Source organism: Neoarius graeffei, chromosome 8 (genome assembly GCF_027579695.1).
Source record: "Neoarius graeffei isolate fNeoGra1 chromosome 8, fNeoGra1.pri, whole genome shotgun sequence".
Lineage (NCBI taxonomy): Eukaryota > Metazoa > Chordata > Actinopteri > Siluriformes > Ariidae > Neoarius > Neoarius graeffei.
In genome coordinates this window covers 83,750,193-83,774,506 of record NC_083576.1, presented here as the reverse complement: position 1 = coordinate 83,774,506, position 24,314 = coordinate 83,750,193, and the positions used below count along the sequence as shown (strand labels likewise).

Here is a 24,314-nt window from a genome sequence, read left to right as displayed (position 1 = left end):
ACTAGTTCATGCTTTTGTTACCTGTAAGTTGGATTATTGTAATGCATTACTGTCTTGATGTTCCAGTAAGTGTGTAAACAAGCTCCAGTTAGTTCAAAATGCAGCAGCAAGAGTCTTTACTAGAACTAGAAGATATGACCGCATTATCCCCATCTTATCCACACTGCATTGGCTCAAAATCAAATTGTGTTGATTATAAAATCCTACTATTGACCTTTAAAGCACTGAATGGTCTCGCACCACAGTACCTGAGTGAACTTCTGGTCCTTGACGTCAAAAGGTGCAGGCTATCTGCTGGTACCTCATATAGTGAAGGCTACATCAGGGGGCACAGCCTTTTCTTACAAAGCCCCACAGTTATGGAACAGCCTTCCAAGAAGTGTTGAGGACTCTGACACAATCTCGGTGTTTGTTTAAGTCTAGGCTGAAAACATATCTGTTTAGTTAAGCCTTTTGTTAATAGTTTTTAATTAGGTAAAGGAGTAGATCTGGAGGGTTCTCAGGCATAGAGTGTTTTGGTAAACTGGGATGTATGGATGCTGACACACACCCCACTCTCACTCGCTCACTCAGGTTTGTTGGTGATGTAGTGGCTGCTGCTTTATGTCCCAGGGCACCGTCATGTCTGTGTTACCTTCTGGCTCTCCCCTTTTAGTTATGCTCTCATAGTTAGTCTTGCTGGAGTCCCTGCTTGCACTCAGTGCAAAATGTATTCTGTTCTTATACATTAGGTGATATTGGGCATACCTAACAAGCTGTGTTCCCCCACCCCTGTTTCTTCCCTCTGTCTGTCCCTCTGAGTTACTTGTCAATCCTGAGACACCAGTGGATCTGACCTCTTCTGTTCCTCGGACTTGCCTGATCCATCCTGATGCCCTACATCTGGCTGGAGTCTTATCTCATAACACCTGTGGAGGACGGCCGTATGGACAGTTGAAAGTCGCACTTGGAAGACACTCTGGACACTTATAGTAATACATTTATGTTTGAGGACTACAGATGATTTGCTGACTTTAGGACTGCAGTTGTCATGAACAGTTTTGCATTCAAGTTTCCATCAATGAACAGTTTACAACTTCAACAAAACAGACTTCATGCTAAAACTATAATGAATTTCCTGGTTCCACAGTGAAACTTTGTGACTATATAGGATACAGTTATAGAAGTGAGTTATTTATAATCACGCTATCTGTTATCACCCAAATGAGGATGGGTTCCCTTTTGAGTCTGGTTCCTCTCGAGGTTTCTTCCTCATGTCGTCTGAGGGAGATTTTCCTTGCCACCGTCACCACAGGCTTGCTCATTGGGGATAAATTAGGGATAAAATTAGCTCATGTTTAAAGCCTTTAATTTTCTATAAAGCTGCTTTGTGACAATGTCTGTTGTTAAAAGCACTATACAAATAAACTTGACAGTTATTTTTGTTTGTACCTGCCTGTGATTTCCTAACACATTGGTTGGCTAGATGGTTCTATTTCTCAAACGATCAACAAACAAGTAGGCTGATTTAAATCAACCATGACCAGGCAGTTACTAAGGATGCATATTCATGTAACTTGTGTTTGTATCCTGAAAGATCTCCTTCCTGGTGCACACATCTAGTCTCAACCAGCTGCTCCATTAACATTTCTGGCAAGCTTCTTGGGCTAATATTTATACAATTCTATTGTAAATGTTCTCACATATACTGTACAAATACTGCATAGACGTTTGGGCATCATTTCTTCCCATTGTGTTTTTGCTACTCCCAGATTGTGAAGTTTGCAAATCCTTCTTCTTTCACAAGTGTGAGCTTCACGGACCACCCCTCTTCATCCCTGATACTCCTGTTCTCGTGGGAGTTCCTGACCGAGCCAGGCAAACACTTCCTCCTGAACTAGAGATTCGGAAGTCCGGTATTCCTGACGCAGGCCTGGGAGTGTTTAATAAGGGGGAGACTGTTCCAATAGGTGCACACTTTGGACCCTACCAGGGAGAGCTGGTGGACATAGAGAAAGCCATGAATAGCAGATACTCCTGGGTGGTGAGTTTGTTCTAAATGTGTTATAAAGATTTTTATCTTTTTATTTTTAAGAAACAAAATGTCACCACCCTGGGTTCGAGCCCCGGGGCCGGCGAGGGCCTTTCTGTGTGGAGTTTGCATGTTCTCCCCGTGTCCGCGTGGGTTTCCTCCGGGTGCTCCGGTTTCCCCCACAGTCCAAAGACATGCAGGTTAGGTTAACTGGTGACTCTAAATTGACCGTAGGTGTGAATGTGAGTGTGAATGGTTGTCTGTGTCTATGTGTCAGCCCTGTGATGACCTGGCGACTTGTCCAGGGTGTACCCCGCCTTTCGCCCGTAGCCAGCTGGGATAGGCTCCAGCTTGCCTGCGACCCTGTAGAAGGATAAAGCGGCTAGAGATAATGAGATGAGAATGTCACCACTGGATGAATGTAACTCCCAAGAATATCAATTTCTGCTTGGCAGTGATATGTGGAGACACTTCAAACACACTTTCAGGTCTGTCAAACTGCTGATAACTTGGTTCTACTTGTACAGTTCACTCTTAAATAATTTACATCAATTAACTGAAGGAAACCAAATGTGTGGGCTCTCACAACTCATAATCTAAAAGATTTCATGTAAATGAATAAGCTTAGCTTTTGCTCTACAAAACTCTGTAAAAGGCAAAGCTTACAGAGAGCTCACCATTACAAAATTAATAAATTAATGAAAGAGTGGGCGGCACGGTGGTGTAGTGGTTAGCGCTGTCGCCTCACAGCAAGAAGGTCTGGGTTCGAGCCCCATGGCCGACAATGCCTTTCTGTGTGGAGTTTGCATGTTCTCCCTGTGTCTGCATGGGTTTCCTCTGGGTGCTCCGTCCAAAGACATGCAGGTTAGGTTAACTGGTGACTCTAAGTTGACCGTAGGTGTGAATGTGAGTGTGAATGGTTGTCTGTGTCTATGTGTCAGCCCAGCGATGACCTGGCGACTTGTCCAGGGTGTACCCCGCCTTTCGGCCGTAGTCAGCTGGGATAGGCTCCAGCTTGCCTGCGACCCTGTAGAACAGGATAAAGCGGCTACAGATGATGAGATGAGATGAAAGAGTGCCCTCTCGGCTTAAGTGTTCAAGTGATGAAGCTCAGCCATTGCAGAACGCTGGCAGGACAAAAAAAAAAAGTGCTTTACAGTACATACAAATTCACACACAAGCTCTCATAGGATACAAATATTTTGAAAATTAAATGAATTTTCATGAATACCAAGTCTTTTGTGTCCAGCTTGAGAAATGAGGCCCAAAAGACAAATGTTTGAATCTGGATCAGTCACGTATCCAGGACCAGAGGTATACTGAACTAAAGCTCACAAATACTTAAAGTAAATGGATAGTGCTTATGAAAAATATTTTCTACTTGTACAAAACCTATTTCATGACAGAACTGACATTAAAGTTTGTCTGTTTAGAGGCCAAAACACAAGGGACGGATATTTATCAGAGAGTCTGATTGAACAGCACAGCTTTGCCATTTCAAAGACATAAAACCTTCGAGTAAAAACTTCCTTCACCTAAATTCTGATGTAAAGTCTTGCCTGCATTTTTTTAAGGTTACTAAATTCACCTCAGAGCTTGTCAGCATGTTCTGTGAAACTAAACATACAGTCAAGAACTTTTTAATTCTGCCTTCATAATGCTTAATATAATATTGGCATGAGCCATTATTCTCGTTCCTGTGTACGTCATTTAATTTGAAGGCATAGATTAAGTTAATGAAGAAAATATAAATGTGTAATTTTTCTACAGATATGCAGGAGCAGGCAGTGTGAAGAGTACATAGATGCCACAAGAGAAATGCATGCAAATTGGATGAGGTGAGGAATACACCAGTTGTTGGGTCTTTGCTTAGTCATTGGTTTTACAGTTCCTAATTTGTTGGAAGAACTTTTTCTTCCGGGGCGGCACGGTGGTGTAGTGGTTAGTGCTGTCACCTCACAGCAAGAAGGTCCGGGTTCGAGCCCCGTGGCCGATGAGGGCCTTTCTGTGTGGAGTTTGCATGTTCTCCCTGTGTCCGCATGGGTTTCCTCCGGGTGCTCCGGTTTCCCCCACAGTCCAAAGACATGCAGGTTAGGTTAACTGGTTACTCTAAATTGACCGTAGGTGTGAATGTGAGTGTGAATGGTTGTCTGTGTCTATGTGTCAGCCCTGTGATGACCTGGCGACTTGTCCAGGGTGTACCCCGCCTTTCGCCCGTAGCCAGCTGGGATAGGCTCCAGCTTGCCTGCAACCCTGTAGAACAGGATGAAGCAGCTAGAGATAATGAGATGAGATGAGAACTTTTTCTTCCTGTCACTGATATCTCCCCCATGCTTTTTCTTGGTCTGTAACTCTGATCTGATTTTTTTTTAACCTTTTCTGCCACTTTGCCTTATTGTTTTAGGTATGTGAATTGTGCTCATAATGATGAAGAACAGAATCTTGTGGCGTTTCAGTATCGAGGGGGAATTCTGTATCGTTGCTGTCGACCCATTAACCCAGAACAGGAGCTCTTGGTGTGGTATGATGAGGAGTATGCCAAAGAACTAAGTTCTGTGTTTCACAAGCTCTGGAACAAAAAGTGTTCCATGACTGGTAAAGTACACCATACATACTGCAATTCATTTCACTTCGATTGAATTATTCACTGCCTTGCCAAAAGAAAGTCATCATTACCATTAAAATAAGCAAATACTTAAGAGGCTTTGTTTCAGTAATTACTGCAGTGAGTCAAACGTTTCAGCTGGCAACAGTTCTTTAAACTCTAACTGATGCAGTGAGTAGCTTCTCATTTCTTAAACAATCATGTCGGAAGACATATCCCATCATCCAAAGTAAATGTTTTTCAGAAGGGCCAGTTTGTTGGCCTGCATCAAGCAAAGAAAATAAGGAGATTGCTGACATTGGCGGCGTGGTGGTGTAGTGGTTAGCACTGTCACCTCACAGCAAGAAGGTCCTGGGATCGAGCCCAGCGGCTGACGAGGGCCTTTCTGTGCGGAGTTTGCATGTTCTCCCCGTGTCTGCGTGGGTTCCTCCGGGTGCTCCGGTTTCCCCCACAGTCCAAAGACATGCAGGTTAGGCTAATTGGTGGCTCTAAATTGACCGTAGGTGTGAATGTGAATGGTTGTTTGTCTCTATGTGTCAGCCCTTTAATGACCTAGCGACTTTTCCAAGATGTACCCCGCCTCTCGCCCATAGTCAGCTGGGATAGGCTCCAGCTTGCCTGCGACCCTGTACAGGATAAGCGGCTAGAGATAATGAATGGGTGGATGGGTTAATAACTGTCCAACACATTATTAAACCTGGAAGGATAGTGGTGAAGGGATCAGGACACTTTGTCCAATGACCATTTTGTCCAATGACCATTTTGTCCAATGACCATTTTGTCCAAAGCCTTTTTCATACACACTTTCAATTATTTTATATGTGGTTACAATATGTGCAACAAGATTGAAATATAAACAAACCATAATTCATTTAAGGGAATGCATTAAACAGGTTTATGACTGTGTCTCCCCATAATAAATGGAAATAAACAATTTTTTGTAAAGCAAAAAAGGGCCGTAGTACGAGCACTTCGACAGAAAAGAGCGGTGTAAGGGGGCATAAACAAGTAGACCCTGACCATTACAGGCTGCTCTCCGAGCTTTGAGTTCAGTGAAGCTGTTTAATTCATCATATAGCCAGTCTTAATAAGGCCAACACAGACTTAATCAGTAAAATATTTCAATAAGTATTTTATTAATTTAAAGGAGTTCTTTAAGTAGGTTTATGACTGTGTCTCTCTGTAATAAATGGAAACATATGCCTAGTGATAGTTAGGTGACAATATGCGACAAATTGCTTTATATTTTTAAACCGATCATAAAGAAGAATTCTCAATAGAATTTGACCGAAGCGGAAAACATTTTTGTAAAGCAAACAAGCAACCCTTACCATTACAGGCTGCTCTCCGAGCTTTGAGTCCAGTGAAGCTGTTTAATTCATAGTATAGCCAGTCTTAATAAGGCATGCACGCAGTCCAAGTCAACTTTATTGTCAATAATACCATATGTGCAGGACAGACAGAGAATTGAAATTGCGTTTCCCTCTTATCTGCGGTGCAAACAGTAATAAACATGAGATATAAAATATAGGTACAAGATATAAACTTAAAAAAAAGGGGGGGTTATTTACACACACAAGCTAAAGCTATCTAAGAAAAGACAGTGGCAATCCAGAAAGTGCAAATGTGGCAGTGTAAACAGAATTAACGGTATAAATTTGAATGTGACGAATGACAATATAAACAGAATGAACAATGTAAACAGGAACAACAGTCTGACAGTATAGTAGGGCAATATAGCTGTTTCAGTTTTTCAAGATGGCAGTGCATGCGGATGCAGCGGCCCCTCTCTCTCCCGATAATGTGGTGTTTACATGTTTGTCTTCGTCGGTGTGCTCGAGTGATGGTATGTTTTCGTCGCGTTTGTCTGTTCCAAGGCGCACATACAGCTGTGGGACTCTTTTTGACATTGGCAGCACTTTTTTCTGTAAGTTAAACCCGGCACACGCTAAGGAGCTACATGACCTCGGCCTACTCCGGTGGCCCGCTTTGACATCGACCCCCACTACTGCTGCACACCCGCAGCAGAAGCACCGTAGGTGGTGCAAGAGGAGGCAGAAGCGGCGAAAGCGCGGGGGTATCCGGGCCAGGCTAATGGCTAATCCACACAAGCCGGCTATACCGTCCATCGTACTCACCAATGTACGCTCCTTGGATAACAAACTGGACTATATTCACCTTTTGAGAGTGACCCAGCAGGCTGTGAGAGAGTGCTGTGTTTTTGTGTTCATGGAAACATGGCTCAACGACAGAGTACCGGACTCTGCCATCCAGCTCGACCGGCTAACATGCTATCGAGCAGACAGAGCCCTCATTGAAGGAGGTAAGACCCACGGCAGCGGGGTCTGTGTTTACATCAGTGATGCTTGGTGTCAGGACACTGTGGTAGTTTGCAGACACTGTTCACCCCTTGTGGAGTTTATGATCATCAAGTGCCGGCCCTTCTATCTACCGAGGGAGTTTTCTGCCATCCTGCTTGTTGCAGTTTACATTCCTCCCAGCTGCAACAACAACGACAGGGACAAGGCACTGAGTGAACTGTACTGCACCATCAGCGACCAACAGACAGCCCATCCAGAGGGACTTCTCATCGTAGCTGGGGATTTCAACCACGCTAATCTCAAAACAGTGTTTCCTCAGTTACATCAACACATTGACTTTGCAACACGGGGAAACAACACACCGGACCAGGTTTACACAACACAATGTTTGGTTACTGAAAGCCCGGAACGCTGCTTTCAGAGCAGGTGATGAGGCTGGTCTGAGATCAGCAAGAGCCAACTTGTCCTGTGGCATCAGACTAGCAAAGAAGCAGTACAGCAGCAGGATAGCCCATCATTTCACAGCCAAGTTTGTCAGGTCCAGAGAGTGCCTGAGAGTCCTGCGCAAGGAAGGAGTGTTTGTCGAATATTTCTTGAATTTTACATGAATACTAGGTAGGAACCCATCGTTTTGAACACACGCTGAGAAAGGCGAGTCTGAGGTGATCTTTACTCACCGTTAGATTTCACAACTCGCGAGTGGCAGGTGGTTAAATTACATCCTACGAAAATGTATTTTGCTTCAGTCAAATTCCGTTGAGAATTCCTCCTTTTTTTTGAACAAATAAATGAAATAAAAAATAATTGATAGTGCGTATGAAAAAGGCTTTGGACGAAATGTCTTAACTATTGGACGAAATGGTTGTTGGACGAAGTGTCCTGTATCCGTGGTGGACCATCAACTTTGTGGAATGAAATGATGGTCTGAAAAAATTTTTAATTACCATGATTAGAGACCACTTAAAGTCTTGGTGCGTTTGAACTGTAAAAAATCAGCAGCAGAACTCATGGCCATGTTTAATAGTGAAAGTAAGAGCGTTTCCTCAGGGCTGAGTGGCTGTAAGAGAAGCACTTGTTAGTGAAGCAAATTGGAAGAAAAGGTTTCAGTTTGTGAGGGAGCATAAAGATGGAGCAATTGACAAAGATCATGTGGTTTGATGAGTATAGATGGGTGCGTCAGGGTAAGAAGGGAAGTGCATGAAACAATGCACCCATCATGCATAGTGGCCAATATACAAGCTTCTGGAGGCAGTGTTATGATCTGGGTTGCTTCATTTGATCACGTCTAAGCTCAGCAACATTATGTGCCAATAAAATGAAATTAGCTGACTACCTGAATGTATCGATTGTGTGCTATAATCAAAGCTAAAGGTGATCCAATGAAATATTACTTTCACTGGCCTTTTTTTTTTGGGGGGGGGGGGGGCAGGCAGTGTGTTTGTAAGTGGAGGAACCTTGACAGTCAATGTTTGTCCAGATCAAGCACTGGCATCCCATCACGCATGAGGACCAACATGTATAGCCTGACAATAGCTCACATGAAGTCAGAAACTCTCGCGATTCCCCCCCCCCCAAAAAAAAGCCTTTATTTTGTCACATGTACACTGAAGCACAGCAAAAGTCCTCCTGTCTCCTCTTCAACCCATCTGAAGCAGTGAACCCATGCATGTGCACACAAGTGAACAGTGAGCACACACACACACCCAGAGCAGTGGGCAGCTATGCTACAGCACCTGAGGAGCAGTTGGTCAAAGGCAATTCAGCCATGAATACAGAGGGAGGGGAAAGTGCTGTTGATTCACTCCCCCCATATTTTTCTTGCCGGTTCAGGGCATCAAACCGGCAACCCCTTGGGCCCAAGGCTGCTTCTCTAACTTTTTGGCCTTGGCTGCCCCAGCTATAGTCTACATTATTCTAGGGATGAATAAATAACCTGCACCTTTTGATTAAAGCAGGTATGATTGGTCAAAAAAGACCAAAGTTCACTCGAGTATTGTCGGGCAAGACCATTCAGTGTGCTTTAGGTCGTTACTCACACGGTAAACTATTACTGATGATGGAAAAAGAACATCTTTCCCATCCAATCCAATCCAGCTTTATTTATAAAGCACTTTAAAAACAACCAGAAGGTACCAAAGTGCTGTACATGATACAATGATAAATACAAGATAAATTAAAAGACATAAAACATCCATAAAAACAGGTATATAATAAAACAAAACAATAAAATAACAAAAAATAAGATAAATAAATAAAATAAAATCAACATCTTACAGGGTGTCAAAGGCCATGGAAAAGAGATGGGTCTTAAGAAGGGATTTAAAAACAGACAAGGAAGACGCCTGTCTAATGTGCAGAGGCAGATCATTCCATATTTTAGGGGCTGCTACAGTGAAAGCACGGTCCCCTCTGAGCTTGCGCTTAGTTTTTGGCACCCTCAGGAGCAGCTGATCAGCTGACCTGAGAGAGCAGGTGGGTGAATATAAGTGCAGCAATTCAGAGAGGTAGGGAGGGGCGAGACCTTTGAGAGATCTAAAAGCGAATAAAAGAATTTTAAAATGAATCCTAAAATGTATGGGCAACCAGTGGAGTGAGGCTAAAATGGGGGAAATGTGGTCATATTTGCGTGTGCCAATTAAAAGACGTGCAGCAGCATTTTGTACCATCTGGAGATGGTTAATGGAGGACCCACTAACCCCCACATAAAGTGCATTGCAGTAATCCAGCCGTGTGGTGACAAAGGCATGGATTACTGTCTCAAAGTGCTGCTTTGAAAGAATTGGCTTTATTTTGGCTAGCTGCCTCAGATGATGATAACTTGACTTCACAACTGTCTTGACCTGATTGTCAAGTCTAAGGTCAGAGTCCACATTAACTCCCAAGTTAGTGTAGGTGCAATTAGTCTTAAGTGATCAATCTCATTAAATCATTAAATCAGTCTCATTAAATCAGTCTCATTAATAATTTCATTAAATCAGTCTCATTAAATCAGTCTCATTAATAATTTCATTAAATCAGTCTCATTAAATCAGTCTCATTAATAATCTCATTAAATCAGTCTCATTAAATAATACATTTAATTTTGGTGCTTAATAAATTATCAAACAGCTAAATTATGGTATATTCCAAATTATGATCACTTACTGTATTACATAACTCATATGCACCTTGGAATTCTTTGAGATTGGATGACTTCGAAAATATCGGTACAACCACAGACACAGTTTAACAGAATAATTGAATTTATTATAACAAAGATAAAGATGAATAATAGCAGTTGAATACATTCAAATATGATATGGTCATATACTTGATGAGCGTGTGTGTGTGTGATAAAAAAATTAAATATTAGCAATTGAAATACATTCAAATATGATATGGTCATATACCTGATGAGTGTGTGTGTGTTTGTGTGGCCACGTGTGGAGACAAAAGATTAGCCTTGTGTTGCTAGCTAAGACAAAGGAATGTTATCTAAGGTGTGTTTGTGTGTGGGGGAGGTGATCACATGTTTCTAAATAGAACAAAAGAGTTAGCCTTGGTTGCTAGCTAAGCCCATGTTTACATTAGACCGTATCAGTGGATCATCAGATTAACGTTTTTAAAATGATTAGTGTGCACACAGCAACACCAATACACAATTTGCGTGCACACAGCAATACCAATACACGGATACGCTTGGCTCCGCAGGCATCCTGCGCTCCAAATCACTCCGCCCTGAACAGCGAGTGCCCTCTGGAGGGTGCGCATGCCGGCCTTGCGCAGCTCACAGAGCACGTGAGTGAAGTGAACAAGCTGTGATTCGGGACTGAGCCGCTGTGTGTGTGATCCCAGCGCATATCACTTACCATTTGCAAGTGGAAGGATGGCAAGCCTAAAGACAATCATAACTACACAATGGGCAGTATTTGCATCAGTATTGGCAGTATTTTCATACTTTTATACTCTTTAATGAAAGGTGATACAAGGCGGAAGTCCGCGCCGTTTTTCAGCAGTCGCGTCACATGACCAACGCCAGCGAATCAGGAAAGTGGATGTCACAGTGACGTTGTCCAATGAGATGCCAGCTAGAGCTCAGCACAGCGTATCCGCGTATTCTGAATGTTTACACAGCACCGGAGCTGACACGATCTGGATTGAATACGTGGACGCTGGCGGATTCCCGTTTCCCGGCATTTCCAGGCGGTTTAATGTAAACGGACAGTGCATCCGCGAAGAAAACGAGACAGATGCGGTCTAATGTAAATGTAGCCTAAGATGTGTTTGTGTGTGTGTGTGGCCACGTGTGGAGACAAAGATTAGCCTTGTGTTGCTAGCTAAGGCCAAAGAATTCTACTTCGTGGGGTTAAGAACAAAAGGGGTGTGTGTGTGTGTGTGTGGCCTAAACAGAGGGTTAGCCTTGCTTGCTAACGAGACAAAAGAATTAGCTGTGGTAGCTAACTCCACTAGCTTATAACACCAATAAATCCACTGAAATCTTGATGAGGTCAAAATATGTGTAATAATGAAATTAAAGTGTTAGAAAGGAATAGAGAGAGAGCATGCAACCTATCTATTAACAATTGAGAGATCAACACAAATAGAACAATAATCAATTCAACACAGAGTGTCTACAGTGTACACAATTCAACCATTCCTGAGTTTAAATTCGCACTACTTAATAAAGCTAATTCCTAAGACTAGTCTTTTTGCCCAAAATGCCAATCTTACTTCAGTATCTTGCCTCGATGCAAGATTATGAGGAGAGGTTCTGGAGAGACGGATTGTCACAGTTTGTGGAGGCCTCCGTGAAGCGCAGAGAATTTCTTGGTCCGACGCATTGTCATTCGTGAAGAAAAGAAGTCTCTGATCAAACAATGTGCACAGCGCTTTTAGTTAGAAGGAATCCGGTCGCTTCTAACTTTAAATGAACTGCTCTGGGCTGCAGTCGTAACGTTACCTTAATAATAAACACATAAAAACCGGATGTAACTCAATGAGTGAAATAGCACGATTTCAGTAGTTTTACCGTGGCCAATGGTAAACAGAAAAAACGCGCTGAATCTTTCTTCCTGCAAGAAAGAAGTCATGGTTTCGGACGGTCCGATGAGAGAGTGCCTCTTTATGTCTGTTCCCGCGTGGTTGCAGAGCCAAAGAGGAAGTATGGCGGATTTCCGGGTCACTTATAGGATCATGGAGGAAGTGACGTAGGTGATCCCGCCCAGCCGTGACGTAGGTCACTGCGGAAGTTAGTTGATGGGAGTTGTAGTTCTTAGATGGACTGTGTTTGAGTCACTTATGGGCTCATGGAGGAAGTGACGTAGGTGATCCTGCCCAGGCGTGACATAGGTCAACGCGGAAGTTGGTTGATGGGATCTGTAGTTCTTATGCAGGACTGTGGCGCTGTTGTACCTACATTAGTAATATTGGATTTTAGGTATTGAGCCAAGGAACCTAGATCTAGACAGAGGGTCTCGGAGCTGCCACCAAAAACAATCACTTCTGTCTTCTTTTCGTTAAAATTTAAAAAATTTAGAGCCATCCAGGCCTTTATGTCATCAAGACATTCAAGTAAGGGTCTTACAGAGAATGCTTGATTCTTTTTAAGAGCCATATAGACCTGAGTGTCATCCGCATAACAATGAAATGAAATACCATGCTTCCTAAATACAGAACCAAGCGGGAGCAGGTACAAAGAAAAGAGAAGAGGGCCTAAGACTGAGCCCTGCGGGACACCACATGACAGAGGAGCAGAGGAGGATACAGAGTCACCAAGTCTCACACACAAAGTTCGATCTGCCAAGTACAACCTGAACCACTCCAGTGCTATGCCACTGATGCCCACCCACTGCTCCAAACGTGAAATTAAAATGTCATGGTCTACAGTGTCAAATGCAGCAGTTAGGTCTAAAAGTACAAGAACAGCACATTCACCAGAATGACAAGTTAAAGAATATTGTTAAAAACTCTTAAAAGAGCCAATTCTGTGCTGTGCAGTGATTTAAAACCAGATTGGAAAACCTCAAGAATATTGTGCTCCTCCAGAAAGGGCATTAATTGATTGTAGACTGTCTTTTCGAGGAGTTTTGAAAGGAAGGGCAGTTTGGAAATAGGCCTATAATTAGCCAAAACTGCAGAATCTAAACCTATATTTTTATTAAAGGTTGCACTACTGCATGTTTAAAGTTTTTAGGGACTACACCTGAGGAGAAACTGCTGTAAATAACTGCAAGCACGGATGGACCCACAGTAGGAAAAACCTCTTTAAATAATCGAGAGGGGACAGCATCATTAGGAGAGCCTGAGGACTTTAAATGACCAACAGTGTCCTGTAAATCTGACAGTGTCACAGACTTAAACCTATCAAAGACAGCTGAGCAGGGGAGAGAGACTGAAGGGTCATATGCAGAAGGTGAAATTCGAGCCCTAGTGCCAGCAACCTTGTCAATAAAAAAGTGAAGAAAGTCTTCACAAACAGCAGGCGAAGCCTCAATACTGACGGTCTGCGGAGCATTTAAGAATGGAGTCAATAGTCTTAAACAGAACACGAGGCTTATGACAGTTTGACAGAATAATATCAGAGAAATGTTTAGTTTTAGCAGCTTTCACAGTTATCTGATAGTTACGCCAGCACACTCTTAACATTTGAAAAGACACTTGCAGTTTGTCTCTCTTCCACTTGCGCTCAGCTCTACGGCACTGGCGTCTGACAGCACAAGTAGTGTCATTTAGCCAGGATTCACATTTAGTTTTAGGCTGCCTGATTTTTAATGGAGCCACAGTGTCTAAAACAATTTGACAGGAGGAGTGAAACCATGAACTAAGCTCGTCCGTGTCGTTACACATTGATTCAGGAACGACACAGCTCTGATTAAAAACGGCCGAGAACTGACCAGCAGTGGAAGGGTTAATGACGCGACAGCACCGGGCAGCAACAGCGCGAGGTTTAACTGTGTTACCGGCAACAGCAACATCAAACAGTACAGGCATATGGTCCGAAAACGCTGCGTCACAGATCTCCAAATTAAAAACAGGCAAACCATATGCTAAACCAAGATCGAGTGTGTGTCCACGTTCTTGTGTGGGACCAGAAACAGACTGTACTTGATTAAAAGAGTCAATGAGGTTAAGAAAGTCCTTCACCATTGGCTTATCAGGACAACACACATGAACATTAAAATCCCCAACAATAAGGACACGGTCGTACTCGGGCATAATTTCAGCCAGGAAATCAGAAAAGTCACTTATGAAGTCCTTATTGTATTTAGGAGGTCTGTAGACCACAACACTGTGTGAGGGTGAGCCAGTTCAAATAAACTCATCTCAAAGCTGGTAAAAGAGGATGACAGAGACAGTTGCTTACATTTATAATGACTTTTATAAATAGTCACTATTACTCCTCCTTGGCCCGAGGTCCGTGGGGAGTTAAAATAGCAGCAATCCCCAGATAAAAGTTCTGGGAAGGCGCTGGACTCACCAACAGCTAGCCACATCTCAGTCACACAGAGAAAATCCAGTCCTCGGGAAGTAAAGAAATCCTTCAGGATGAAAGTTTTGTTTGCTAGCGACCTAGCATTGACGAGCCCAAACTTGGCAGGACTCGGTGGATCCACGGTAGTAACCGTCCGGGGGGCCCGACACAAAGGCCGTATATTGCACAAATTCACCCCGCGCCAGCGAGGCCGAGGAGAGCAGGGGCCACGGGGCTGGAGCATCTCATCCGGGCCAACGACAGGTACCAGCCAGGCGTCGACAAGGTCCAGTGAGTGTCAAGAAAAAACGAGGCGAGGCACCGCCCCATACTTAATCCAAGAAACCTTGGAAGTGCGCGACAAACAGGCCTTCAGCCTTATCAGTCGACCACTGTGTTTACCCCGGCGGCGGTGGCGTTTACGCCGGAGGGATGGAGCCAGGGCGCGGCAGAGGTGAACTGGAATCCCCGATAGGAAAGGGGGCAAAGACTTTTGTCCACTATGATTAAACCCCACCAGATCTTTGGCAGAAACAAACAGTGTTTGGCGATCATACACCAGTAGCGAGTAGACATTTAGACTGACAAGTGACAGATACAGCACAAACACACAACGCTGGCAGAGACAGACGGCAGGCCACACACACTGGCGCCATCTTGAAAAGATCAGTGACAAATTCCAATTGACCCTGAATAAACTCAAAGCTTGTTATGTCAAACTACTGTAGACTGTACAAACGTTTCATGTCACTTCATGATGAGGACTATGAAAAAAATTGTGTCCTGTCTTTCAACAAAAATATTGTTTGAAAAAGAAGTGTAGCATCAGGTGAAAAAGGAATGAAAAATGATTTACAAAAAAGAAATGCACTGTTTTCTTAAAATGAGTTCTGGATGGGATCAAGAAACCTTAGTGGATAAGATGAAGGACAGGTTTTTGCTCTTTGACAGTCTGGTTACGTTCGGGCTCATTAATTATTTTTTTGTGAAAACTCAGCCTGAAATGTCTCCTATAGCAATGTGCCAGCCCCAATGCTATGTTGATGCTGGTATGCAACACACTAGGGAATATATGGCACATTGCAGTTTGAGCCAGTCCAGATCAGTCACTTATTGTTCACTTGGTACAAATAAAACTGGCTGGTACACCATCTGAACAATTGCAGTGTGTCCCTTTTTTATACACTTGCATTTGTCTCTTAACTAAATGACTGGTCTTATCCATCTTAATTTATGTATTTATGTTGGCTTACATCTTTAATAAATTCTATTAATATGATTTGACAGTTTCACAAAATTTCACAGAATTGAATTTTATTAAATTGGTGTATAATTTAAATTAATGAGCAAATTAAACTAAACAATATAGTCTGTACATAAATCAGTATGTAAAAACGCAAACTTTTTGGCCACTCAAACCCATTGGGCTGTTCCAGCACCTTATTGAATCTACCAGTATTCCTCAATAGAGGCTCCTTTAGCTTAGCTCTTAAATGTTGTGTTTTTTGTTTGGTCTCAGCACCTCAGAAGCTGGCTAAAGCTGCTGTTGAGGATTATTTGACATTGAAATAGTTCCTTTGAGGACTGCAGAACTGCATTATTCTGATGATGTAAGATACAGGATCTGTGAGCTTCTCTAATCTGGTATGGCACATACTGACCTGTCCCACTTTACTTTGTTCTGTGCTGTATACTTCGCTGTGCTAAACCATCTGGTGGCCGACTTGTTTTCACGGCAGGAGTTAACTTCAGAGAAGTGGTAACTGTTTGATGAACTGTGTGATTTGCATCAAGTGAAGTGTCACTTAAGTAGATATGTTCATCCTAGAAATCACCAACAGCCCTCTGTAGTCCATGCTGGTGACCCTGAGCCTTGTGAAATTGTAGACAAAGAAATCCATTCCGAGGTCCCTTTATTCTTTGTTGCTGGTTATTTGAATTACAGATTAGTAAATCTTCATTCTTGTAGAATTTTGATTGTTTTTATTTAACCTCAGACATTCCTTTACGTTGGGATAATATTACGTTTTATAATCTAATTGTTCTAATCATGTTCACTTTTTTGAAATTTTTGTTCTCCCAGGAGAGGAGCCATATCACTGCTCCCAGTGTGGAAAGAGTTTTACTCAACAGAGTAATCTCCAACAACACCAGCGCATTCACTCAGGGGAGAAGCCATATCACTGCTCCCAGTGTGGAAAGAGTTTTACTCATCAGAGTCATCTCCAACAACACCAGCGCATTCACACAGGGGAGAAGCCATATCTCTGCTCACAGTGTGGAAAGAGTTTTATTCTACAGAGTGATCTTCAGCGTCACCAGCGCATTCACACAGGAGAGAAGCCATATCACTGCTCACAGTGTGGAAAGAGTTTTACTCAAAAGAGCAATCTCCAAAAACACCAGTGCGTTCACACAGGGGAGAAGCCATATCTCTGCTCACAGTGTGGAAAGAGTTTTATTCTACAGAGTGATCTTCAGCGTCACCAGCGCATTCACACAGGAGAGAAACCATATCACTGCTCACAGTGTGGAAAGAGTTTTACTCGACAGGATTATCTCCAAAAACATCAGCGCTTTCACACAGGAGAGAAGCTTTATCACTGCTCACAGTGTGGAAAGAGTTTTACTCAAAAGAGTGCTCTTCAGTCACACCAGCGGATTCACACAGGAGAGAAGCCATATCACTGCTCACAGTGTGGAAAGAGTTTTACTCAAAAGAGTCATCTCCAACAACACCAGCGCATTCACACAGGGGAGAAGCTTTATCACTGCTCACAGTGTGGAAAGAGTTTTACTCAAAAGAGTAATCTCCAACAACACCAGCGCATTCACACAGGAGAGAAACCATATCACTGCTCACAGTGTGGAAAGAGTTTTACAAATCAGTCTCATCTCCAACAACACCAGCGCATTCACAGAGGGGAGAAGCCATATCACTGCTCCCAGTGTGGAAAGAGTTTTACTCGACAGGATTATCTCCAAAAACATCAGCGCATTCACACAGGAGAGAAGCCATATCACTGCTCACAGTGTGGAAAGAGTTTTACAAATCAGTCTCATCTCCAACAACACCAGCGCATTCACAGAGGGGAGAAGCCATATCACTGCTCCCAGTGTGGAAAGTGTTTTACACATCAGAGTAATCTCCAACAACACCAGCGCATTCACAGAGGGGAGAAGCCATATCACTGCTCACAGTGTGGAAAGAGTTTTACTCAAAAGAGTAATCTCCAACAACACCAGCGCATTCACACAAGAGAGAAGCCTCATCACTCCTGACAGTGTGGAAAGCGTTTTACTCATTTGGGTCTTCTCTGCATTTACCTGTGCATTCGCACCAGAGAAAAGTAGAATCACTGCTTACAGAGAGGCAACACATTTATTCAGTTACATTTAAGACGCACGAGTGCATGAACTCTGAGACATTGCATGGTTTCAAGTTGTCAAATTATGTTTTTTTATTACTGTTTTTCCTGGAATTAGTCTATATTTTGAAAGGTATATTTCATTTTATATTTATCTTGACTTTTTATGGAAGCCAGTATATGTAAACTTATCGCAGTGTTTAAAATTAGACCATTGATTGCATTTATTTATTTTTTTGCTTGAACTTCAGTAGGCATCTCACAAGCCTTCACCACACAAGTCAGGCATTAACTGCAATACTAATATCAGTGTAATCCAGCAGCATTACACTAGAACAGAACCAGTGAGCAACCAGAAAGTTTACTCGCCAGTAAACTTGAGTCACATGTAAATAGAAACAAAACCAACCTTTTAGTTCTTCAAGTCTTTTTGCCCATCGTCTACTAATATATTTTCTCTTGTATTTTTCCATGGTTATTATACAAGATTTAATCAGTAACATCAAATCAATTGATTGTGATTTCAGTAAGAGTCTTTGTTCACTCGTAATGCATAAGTGTTTGGATTTTGCTAACTCGTAATGTACACGTATCTGTTCCTTAGGTCATGATTTTGTCAGTGCTCCTGTTTTACATTATCTAAGCCTTGGGTAATATCATTCTTGTCTAGAGTGTGTCCTTTTCATATACACATCAGCATAAGAACAGTACATAGTGTCTTGCAAAAGTATTCATCCCCCTTGGTGTTTGTCCTGATTTGTCACATTAAAAGCTGGAATTAAAATGCGTTTTTGGGGGGTTCCCACCACTTGATTTACACAACATGCCTACCACGTTAAATGTGCAATTTTTTTTATTGTGACACAAACAATAATTAAGATCAAAAAACAAATCTGGAATGTGCATAGGTATTCACCCCCTTTCGTATGAAACCTTTAGATAAAAGCTGGTCCAATCAATGAACTTCATAAGTCACATAATTAGTGGTGACTCGCTCGTTCACAACAACAACAAACATAGTAGCAATTTTGTCAACATTTATTTTCACATTTCTTAGGAGAATAGCATTAATTTTACAGCATGGATAGCGATGACAGTCTTCACAGCGAAAGCGAGTTTTACTACCCTGAGGAAGAAGAAATAAAAGAAAACATTTCAGGAGAAAGCTAAAAACCTGTAACTGCTGCCAACACTGAGCAAAAACATGGCTGAATCCTGAATGACTAACTCAATTTTTTATAAATAGGGGACTACATAGCAAAATGTAGGGTTTTTTTTCCTGCCATGGAAGTGCACTTGTATACCGAGGAGGAAGCAATTTGCATTACAGCCGTGAATGAGGATTCGAAATGGTGGCTCGGCTCGGTTTTCCCTTTCGGGCGCTCTCGTTTTCTGTTAGAATTTGGTCAAGAAAAAAATAAATATATTATTTACCAGCTTAAGGTCGGTCCGTATGGTGAGATACCGTGACCTCGGCCTTGAATACTGACCTCGGCCCAGAGGGCCTTGGTCAGTACTTTCAAGACCTCAGTCACGGTATTTCACGATACGGACCTCTCAGCTGGTAAATAACATAATAGTGGTAACAGTATGATCAGGCCTGGGCTACGTTCCAAGCTGTCAGATTGATAAAGTGAAAGGAAAGCCTAGCCAGTCACCCATGACCCAAGTGAAAAACACCGGTTTGGATGAAAGTTTTATCTTATGATGATTTTTTTTTTCATGAGCTAGATAAAAATTTGCTAGAATTCGGGTGAGCCTTTCCTCCATATTCTGAGGTTATCAGGTTGGCTCTCACGAGATTTGGCCGGGAGCTTATTTTAGTTAGTATTTACTATGCCCCTCCAGACCAGATGGTGGCGGTAAAGCGCACAAGAACTGCTGCTCCAACTGCCAGAAAACATTGGAGAAGAAAAACCGTTGCATGTTTCTTGCTGGAACATCTTAAGATAACAGCGCCAGTCATCATTATGTTAAATATTTCGAATAAAATGTCTTGTGTAGGTTATATCTAATGCAATTAAAAATACAAATGCATTGTTTTGCCTTTGTTTGAATGTCCGTTGCGCTTTAAACCCTGAGGTAAGCGAAAATAAAGCTATGAGGCCGAATCCCAAATGGGTGTCCATTGTTCAAGTGCACTACATTCAGTATGATGTAATGCTGTGTGCTCCCTATGTAGTGCACTATTTATCCAGTAAGGAGAGATTTGGAATTCGGCCTTTGTGATGTGTTTTCGTGAGCATAACCTGCTTATTTTTGTGTTTAAAGTATTGAAAAATTTTAACTTGTTCAAAGTCACTTTTTACGAGCAGTTTGCACTAATCAAGATAAAAAACCAATTCGTATAAATTTACTTCACCTAGTTTTTTTTGTAGTTTTATGTTTTTGTTTAACCTTTTAACCAGTGGCGGCTCCTGAATTTTTTTTCGGGGGGGGGGCAATTTTCCCCCGTCATGTCTACACGGACCATAAATGTCCACAGGACTGAAGTAAATTGACCTAGGTAGCAAATCAATTGGCCGAACTTGTTTTTGCCTGGTAAATTCAGATATCAATATAGACAATATCTCTTCTCTCCACTAGGTGGCAACACTGAACAAGTTAAAGGTGGCAAACTAAGTGCCCTGTCACACTACGACGTTCTCACCAGCGTTCGAGTAACGTGTTGCGAAACGCAGAGGAACGTCGAGAACGTTAGAAAAAAGTTACAAGAAAGTTAGACGAGCGTCGGCAAACGTTGGGGAATGTCGAGGGACGTCGGCGAACGCTGAGGGTGAAAAATAGTTTTGGGTGTGCACAAAAATTCAGGACGTTCTATCAAAACGCTACTTACACGTTAGAGGAACGTTACACGAAAGTTTGCGGGCGTTACTCGAACGTTACTCGAAAGTCAGGACGTTCCCTGGACGCTAGGCGGACGCCGGCCCATCAGGGTCGAGTGTCCAGCGCGTGCCTAGCGCTTGGGTAACGCTTGCCTAACGCCTGTGTAACGTCCATCGAACGTCTGTCCAGCGTGTCGCCAACGTTTTTCAGCGTTCGTCAGCGTTCGCCGAGCGTTCTTAACGCTCATGTAACGCTCTTTCAACATCTTTCTAACGTCTGTCAGCGTTCTGAATTTTTCCAGCGTCTGTGTAACGTCCATGTAGCATCCTTGTAACGCGCCTGTAACCTACTGGTAGCGTTCAGGAGCATTTGGCAGGCACTTGCCAGAAATATATTTAAAAGGGGCTTGCAGAGGCCACCGACAGTCCTGTTGGAACTTTCACAGAGTGAAGACTTCCGAACAATGACAGACCAAGAGAAACACCAGTATGCTGTTGCTGCTCTCATGCATCACAACAACCTCCTGCAGTTGGCATTGCACCAGGTTAAGATGTCCAAGGCAGAGGCAAAGAAGAAAAGGAAGAGGAGAGGGAGAAAGAGCTGGGTGAGACCCTGGATAGGAAGGCGACCACAGTTTGGTGTTTATGACAAGCTGATGGCTGAACTCCGAGCTGAAGACCAAGCCTCCTTCCACAACTTCCTGCGCATGCCAGCAGTGATGTTTGATGAGCTGAGACAGAGAGTTGGTCCCAGGATCACCAAGAAGGACACTCGCTTTAGACCGGCCCTCGACCCTGGTATGAAGCTGGCCCTGACTTTGCGACACCTTGCCTCTGGTGACAGCTATGCTTCACAGAAGTTTGCCTGGAGAGTACCTCACAACACACAGTCACTGGTGGTCAGAGAGGTTTGCCATGCCATACTGGACGAGTACCTGGATGAGATGCTGACCTGCCCCAGTACGCCAGAAGAGTGGAAGGAAGTTGCTGACAGATTCTATCAGAGGTGGAACTTCCCCCATGTCCTGGGAGCACTAGATGGCAAGCATGTGGCCATTAGGTGTCCTGCAGAGAGTGGCTCCTTGTATTACAACTACAAGGGGTTCTATTCCATCGTGTTGCTGGTCCTTGTGGATTCTGACTACAAGTTCCTGTGGGCAGATCTTGGAGGCCTGGGATCAGCATCCGATGCCCAGATCTACAACTCCAGTGAGCTGAAACATGGAGCTGAAGAAGACCTGCTTGGGTTTCCACAGCCTATACCTCTCCCACAAGACACTACAGATGTTCCATACTTCTTCATTGGAGATGACGCCTTTGCCCTGAGAGCCTACATGATGAAGCCCTACAGTCTCCGTGGTCTATCACAGGAGGAGCGCATTTTCAACTACAGACTGTCGAGAGCCAGGAGGGTCGTGGAGAACGCCTTTGGGATCCTTGCCAACAGGTTCCAGGTGATTCTTGGCACTATGCAGCACAAGCCAGAGACTGTGAAGCTGATAGTGAAGACCTGCTTGGTCCTTCACAACTTGATGAGGGTCAGATATCCAACACTGCAGAACCAACAGCTGGACCAGCCAGAAGGTCCAGAAGAAGACTTTGTGCCTGGTGCCTGGAGAGATGGCTTCAATATGGAAGACACACAGGTTGTTGCAGGCCCCAACACTGCGACCAAAGAAGCCAAGAAGCAGAGGAACCTCATCAAGCACTGGGTCAACTCCTCAGCTGGGGCACTGGACTGGCAGGACAGGATGGTGTAGACCTGGACCCTAGTGTTGCAATGCAGAATGGACTTAATATAGACTATACTTTTTGGTAGAAACTGAAATATTGTATGTGTAACTTAATTACAATGACTTATTTGTCGATAACAGTAATAATAAAAGTAATTGTGTGTGTCATTTCGAAGTAATTATTTTTACTGATCGCCCTACTTTTTTAGCCAATCTGTTCTAGGCATGATCTCTTTTTCAATTATTTATTTTACTGAGTTCCCGGTCGACCCCTTTTCACGTAACCAAACGTATAAAACAGTATTAATAAATGTCATAGTTTTATTTTGTATTGTTTTATTCTTTTTAATTTTTTTAACTTTATTTTTTTGGGGGGGATTTTGTATTTTTTTATTATATTTTTTATTTTATTTTAGATTTTACTTTTTTTTTTATTTTAAAATAAAAAGTAAACTCAAAAATAAAATAAAAAAATAACATAAAATAAAATAAAACAGATAAACTAAACGAAAAATATAAAATAAAACAGATAAACTAAACGAACAATATAAAATAAAACAGATAAACTAAACGAAAAATATAAAATAAAACAGATACAATAAACGAAAAATATAAAATAAAACAGATACAATAAACGAAAAATATAAAATAAAACAGATAAACTAAACGAAAAATATAAAATAAAACAGATAAACTAAACGAAAAATATAAAATAAAACAGATACAATAAACGAAAAATATAAAATAAAACAGATACAATAAACGAAAAATATAAAATAAAACAGATAAACTAAACGAAAAATATAAAATAAAACAGATACAATAAACGAAAAATATAAAATAAAACATATATTTTACTTTTTATTTTATTTTTTATTTTATCTTTTATTTTATATTTTATTGTATATTTTTTATTTTACCTTTTATTTTTTATTTTATCTTTTATTTTATTTTATAATCTTTTTTTACTTATTTTATTTTTTATTTTTTTTCCATTATTTTTTTTGGGGGGGAAAATATTAAAAACAAGAAATTGAAAGTTTCACGCAAGAACCAGGCAAAGTTCAAACTATGTACAACATTTATTTACAGATTCCTAAACAAAAAGTTCTACGAGTCAGTCTCTGGGTCCACTGGTGGCTGTGGAGTGTTGAGCGTGTCAGTCAGAGAGGTAGCCGTGGACGGGGTGGCAACTGGACCTGGACTGTCCAGGGTGCTGAATAAGTCGCTGACACTGGCTGCTGTAGACACTCCGGTGGGGAACACGGTAACGTCCGTGGCGGCACAAGTGACAACCAGGGCTGGAGAGCTGCTGCCTTGGTTGCTCTGGTCCATGGTGTGTCTGGCAGAGCTGATGGCCGTAGAGACGGAGGCATGGGTGGTGGCTGGTGCTGTCAGCGTGTGGAAGACGGGAGAGTTCCTACTCTGTGGCTGGAAGAACCTCTGTGGCTGGTAGTAGGAGTGAGGCTGCTGGAAGGACGAGTGAGGCTGCTGGAAGGACGAGTGAGGCTGCTGGAAGGACGAGTGAGGCTGCTGCTGGTGGTATCTGGCCATCCACTCCCTGGTCTGTGACTGCCAAGGAGTGCCAGTGGGCGGGTTGTCATGCCACTGGCTAGGGTCCGGCTGAAACATGTCGCTCTGGGCTTGCCTGGTGGTTGTGATGCCAGGAGGGGGGGCCGACCGACATGTAGCTGAGAAGGTCGGCAGGTCCTCCTCTTCCTCTTCACTGTCTTCATCCATCAGCCGCGTGAGGATCATGTTGATACTGGCCCTGGCCTTCTTGAACTTCCGGCTCGACATTGTGAGAAGGCTGTCCCTCACGTAGTTCGCAAAGGTTGACTCAGGGGTCACTGCTGGAGGCTGGAACAAACCCCTGAGTATAGCCTCTGACTCCTTGACCTTCTCCTGCAGGGTAGCCAACACGTCATCCTCAGTGGTGGTATCCTCATCCTGTTCAGATCGTCCGGGCCTCTTGGAACTGCTGCTGCTGGAGGCTGCTGT

At 42.7% G+C, this 24,314-nt stretch overlaps 1 pseudogene; it reads left to right on the top strand.

Moving 5' to 3' along the window:
* Positions 1-24,314, top strand: part of LOC132889949 (uncharacterized) — a 189,210-nt pseudogene that overhangs the window by 28,145 nt on the left and 136,751 nt on the right.